Genomic DNA, 6000 nt, shown 5'->3' with positions numbered 1-6000 from the left:
AAGACGTGATAAATTTCACAACTCCCAAAGCTTGCTAGCTTTGGGAGAGTTGCCTCATGTCGTGGGCACTCTGCACTAATAATCACATCACGCCTTTTTAAAAGAGAGAGAGCCTCGCTACTTTAACAGTTGAGGATGTAGAACAAGATGAATCAGCCAGAGTCAACTGAGCTCACTGGAAAACTGCACATTCTGTCAATGTTTTAAAAATGTACGTCTACACTGCAGCGCAAGTTCAAAAGTACACATCTGATTCTAATCATGATCAGGTGCATCTCGTTTTGACTCACTAAATATACTTTTTTCATTCAACTAAATCTTTAGAACTTTTCAGAATAAAAGCTTTCAGTTTAGCCTTTTATTTTGTAGGCAACATAATGCTAAGGAAGAGGAAGCGTTACTCATCCAATTTAAAAAAACAAAACAAAAAAAAAAACAATCCAAAGATTTCCTCTGTGGGAAAAACAAATTACTGATCTGTCTTTAAGACAGTTTTCTAATTTTCTTGTCATTCATCTGAATGTATTACATTTGCAGAGAGAAGAAGCTAAAACTAGGTCAGAACATGAATTATTACTATAGAAGTTTGTTCACACACACTGACCTAATTTCCTACAGTTTATTGTACTTGTAGTTGTTTTTAATATGAACGTATGTCTTTGTGTTTGAGTTCATAATATAGCAGGCTGTATTTTTAAACCCAGCTATTATTCATTTATTTATTTATTTATATAAAAGAGAGAACAGCTGTGCTCTGATCATCTTTTTATCAGATTTTAATACAAACAAAGAGCAAGAAAAACACAATGATGCCATCGGGAGCAACAGCATGAGAGTAGTACAGATTCTTCTCTGTGGTCTAGTCCACTACTTTGTTTACATTGATAACACATTATATGGTGTGTGACATGTTACTCTACCCCATGTAACACAAATGTTTTCACTTAATTAGCCTACATTTTAAATAATCACGTGAACACCGTTCTGCATAGTGTGATTTATTTTCCGATGTTCGGTCTTGTGTCACTTCTGGTTGATGCCCAGGATGATGCTCACTCATACCTACGATCAACAGGATGCTGACTGCAGTAGGCAGAAAACAATGTCATGTGTTTTATTGGGACCACTGGCTCCATGATATTCATCCCATCAGCCAACACCTTGAAAACCAGACAGTTAGCTCGTTGGCCGTTGTCTTGTATCGCACTTGGCCAGTATAGGACTGAAACGTCATGGGTTAAGTTATACACCTTTTTGCTTTGTATCGTTATGTTATTGATCTTAAATATAAATAGATGAATTCAGCACCATTTATCTTAAAATATGACTCAGAGTCATGGTTCGTGTTAGCTGGTGGTCTAGCATATCCATTCAGATAATGTTTTGTTAAAGAGCAAACAAGCTAAGGGCAACCGGTCAGTCTGCAACCAATGGCGGTATTAGGAATGGACATATATGTATTTCCATTGTAATTATCTCAATTCTGGTGTTGGTTAGCTCAGTCAGTAGAGCATCCACCCCCATGTACGAAGGCTTAATCCTTGCTGTGGTGGCCCAGGGTCTGAATCCAACCTGTGGCTCTTTGCTGCATGTCATTCCCCACATTCTTGTCACTCTGCAGCTGTCTCTCAACTCAACTCAACTTTATTTATAAAGCCCTTTAAAGACAGCCGCGGCTGACGCATAGTGCTGTACATGAAATAGAGCATGAAATATAAGACATAAAACATAAGAACAATATAAAAACAATAATAAACAATATTAAAATAATAATAAAGCAAAAACAGAAACAGAGTCTCATGCTGGGTTAAAAGCCAAGGAATAAAAATGGGTCTTAAGACGCGTTTTAAAAATGGACAGTGAAGGGGCTTGTCTAATGTGTAGAGGGAGGTCATTCCATAATTTAGGACCGGCAGCGGAAAAGGCTCGAACCCCTCTGAACTTCGGTTTAGCCCTTGGTACCTCCATGAGGATGCAGGAGTAGACATGAGAGCCCTTGCAGTAGTAACCCTGTCAATAAAAAAGTGCAGGAAGCTATTGCACATTTCGGGGGATGCCTCTATGCACCCAGGCTGGGGGGGATTAAGAACAGCCTCAATAGTTTTAAATAACACACGCGGGTTGTGACGATTAGAGTCGATAAGGTTGGACAGGTCTTCTCTTTTGGCCTCTTTAACAGTGCTCTGGTAGCAGTGCCAACAGTTTTTTAGGATTAGGTAGGAAACCTGCAGCTTGTCTTTGTTCCAGCTGCGTTCAGCTTTGCGGCACTCCTGTCTAGCTGCACGAGTTCTTACATTAAGCCAGGGCTCAGGTTTAACTTTGGGGTGCACCGTTTCTAAATGGAGCCACAGAGTCCAGTATGGTTCGGTAGGAGGAGTAAAACCAAGAACTGAGCTCCTCTGTGTTTGCAGATGTTAAGCCAGAGGGAACACAGCTGGTTAAAAGCAGACGAGAACTGACCGGCAGTGACAGGGTTAAAAATCCGACGGCTCTGAGCAGGAGCGGCAGATTTAACTGCAGCGCAGTTAAAAAAAGGCAGCTTCAAACACCACAGGCAAGTGATCAGAAAACACATTGTCACAGATTTCCAGGCTGGACACAGACAAACCATGGGAGAGGACAAGGTCTAATGTGTATCCATGTTCGTGTGTGGGACCAGACGTCAGTGAGGCTTAAAAAGTCCTTCACCAACGGCTTGTCAGGACAACACACATGAACGTTAAAATCCCCAACAAGGAGGACACGATCATACTTGGGCATAAGTTCAGCCAGCAGTTTAGAGAACTCATTTAAAGAGTCCTTGTTGTATTTGGGGGGGGTTGGTAGATGACGGCACACAGTACTGGATCGGGGTCGAGCCACCTCAAATAAGTTTGCCTCAAAACTGAAAGAGGAGGATGAGACTGCTTACATTTAAAATCATTTTTACAAACAGTCGCCGTTCCTCCTCCAGGCCGCGAGAATTGAAAAAATCCCTCAAGATAAACGTTTTGTTTGCCAGAGATCTGGCGTTCACCAGGCCGATCCTGGCGGGCGCCAAGGGCTGCTTTTCGGTGGATCTGCAAGACCATGGCAGCGTCTTCAGGAGCCGGAGGTTCACCCCACGCTGGGAAAGCTGAGGAGGGCAGGAGCGGCGAGGCCAGAGCCCTGCAAACGATCCGGTGACAGGTACAAGGCAGGCATCGATGGGATCCAGGAAATGCCGGGGCACACGAAAGGATGAATCAATCCAAGTCCTGTCCGGGAAATGTTCGAAGATCCTGCCAACCAGGCTTTAAGCTTCACCAGCCGGCGTCGGGGATGCTTCCGCCGAGGGGGTAGAGCCAAGGCCCGGTTCAGGTGAGTCGGGATCCTCGCCAGAAGCCGGGGCACAGTTTTCTGTCCACCATGCTCAAACACACCCAACGTCCTGACGTTATGTCGAAGATCTAAAAGAAATTGGCGATCATACACCAGCAGAGACCTGATCTGTGTAGTGCCAAGAGTTAAGAACACTAAAAACACAAGACACTGTAGGAGCAGCAGGCGGCCAGGTATACACACCGGCGCCATGTTTTCTAATCAATAAGGCCAACAAAATATCTTTACAGTTTTTAGCACCTCTGCATTGGCTTCATTTCCCAGCCATGGAGGGTGCTGCTTGGCTACAACCCATGCTGAATTATCTGGCTGCCTATAAGTAACCTATAAATGGCAAATTGCTCATTTTTGAGTCATGTTACAACATGTTTACCCATCAGCAAAATAAAATATCTTACATACCTCACCTTTAATATGTATAACCTCTGGTGGTCGGTGGTACACGACAAACTGCCTCTCACCCTGTAGCTTCAAAGGTAGCGGCTCCAGAAGAAGAAGAGGACCTTGGTCTGACCTTTATCTGTACCTTCACCTTAACACTGTCTGTGTGTCTTTTATGGAAAGGCCAAGTGGTTGTCTTGGATGTGAACGTCTGTGACAGCTTGTCTCCTCTATTCACCTTGTCTCTCCACCTCTGTCTGCGTGTCTCGTTTTGTCTGTCTGTCAAATCCTTTCTCATTCTACATCTTTTCTTTGGTTGTTCCAGTTTCTTCCCTTCATTTCTGTCCACACCTAAATGTCTCCATATCAGCTCTTGGAAGTGAAATTTTCTGTCTTTGTCACTCTCTCTCTCACACACACACACCTCAATGTGTTGGTTGACTATTTTCTCCAACAACAACTCATAATTTTAGGACTAACGTCACGCGCCATCTTTTCCTCAACAGCTACAGCAGGAACGAATCAATAGATAAATTGAAGGACTGATCCATTTGTCTAGTTTCATTCAGAGCCGACTGCTGCTCGTTTCCTCGCCCTGAGAGATGGCAACGAGACCTGAGATGTCATTTATTCTCACAGTTAACAGCCCCTGCTCAACATAAAGGACTGAGAGAGAGACAGAGAGAGAGAATTATTCGGCTGAGCATTCAGGGATAGAAATGACTGCATTTATCTATGTAGAGGGTCTACTGTAGTCCAGATATTGTGCAAAGAGAAACAAAGCGGGGTAAGAGAGAAATGCAGGCAACAAAACTTGTCTGACGCCTTACTAGAGACTTTAAATGTCACTTCATACTAGATTATACAACTATTGCATTGCTCATTCATCTGCTGATGAGAGAAAACTTCTCCTTGCTCATTGTTTTTCTCTTAAATCACGACTGGATGGGATCTTTGGCTGTATTGAGTGGGTGAAATATTGACTGGAGCATCAAATACATAATTATCCACTGCTGAAAACAGTCCCAGATAATCCTGTGCACGTATTGTGACAAATGTCTGTAAAACATGACAAAGGTGAACTCGGTAGGTGGGCTAAGTGCTGAAATAATTGCCCCCCCATCCTGATGAATATAATGCATAAATATGGTCATCCAGGGCCTGACTATTTGGTTGCACTGGAAATAATCGTTGAGTGTGATTCATCTGACACACAAAGGTCCTCACCTTCTCCCACTTTTCTGGCTTTTATATGTTACCAAACTTGCTGCCAGCCAAATAAATGGAAGCATTACGACCTTAAACATTGTTATATCTCACTTGAAGACTGTGTGAAGTTCAGCTTGTTTGATGGTGACTTTTCCCCTCTGAGCTTATTGTAGTCACTGCTGAGACTTGACCTGACTGAGCTGCTATACTGATACCAGCTTTCATACTTGTGAAAGTTATGTGCAATAAAGCAGAATGACATGGGGGAAAAAAGTAGTGAACTGGCTACGTGAAATCTATTTAATACCTTTTGTTTGCAATGACACCACTAATTCCTGTATGAAGAGTCTTCAGTGTTCAGATGGGATTTTATTTATTCCACACAGACAGTCATAACTTCAGTTTTTCCCACCAATGTTCTCGCGTGTAGACCTATACCATGATGCTTTCCACCTCAATCTGTAGAACTTCATGGTTTGGATACAAACATGGCACATCATGTTGTTGCTGCTTGTAAGTCAAAGTTGGATTTTTGTCTCGCCTGACCACATAGTCCCAGAAATCTACAGGCTTCTCCAGATTTTGTGTAGCAAAATCATGCACGATTACCTTGCGGTGGAGTCTTTGGCTCTCAGGCTGCTCTTCTGATTAACTTTTTCACCGCCTGGTTGAAAATCTTGCAAGGAGCTCATCTGTGTAGTCAGTTGATGATGGAGGGATGTTCCTTTCCGTTGTACATAAAGGCCCCAACAGTGCTCAGGAGTTGAGAAGTCTATCTGTAACCAGTGCCATCGTTACGCAACTCAACAATGTTGTTCTGAAGGTCTTGGAAGAGCTCATTGCCTCTACCCATCACCCCAATTCTTGCATGACAGCTTGGCAAACTTGTTTAATTGCATTCAGAGGTGGGTAACTTCTATTTAACAACCTGAGACTCAACAGCCTCTTTCTCCAGTATGACTCATCCCACCATAAGTCTATATTTACCTTAAGGTGTGAGCATGAAACAGATTGAGTTTGTAATGATAAGCCAATCACATGTAGCATCAG

This window comes from Larimichthys crocea, chromosome VI, assembly GCF_000972845.2.
Source record: "Larimichthys crocea isolate SSNF chromosome VI, L_crocea_2.0, whole genome shotgun sequence".
Classification (NCBI taxonomy): domain Eukaryota; kingdom Metazoa; phylum Chordata; class Actinopteri; family Sciaenidae; genus Larimichthys; species Larimichthys crocea.
The sequence above is the reverse complement of the archived record's forward strand: the minus strand, read 5'-3'. Positions refer to the sequence as shown.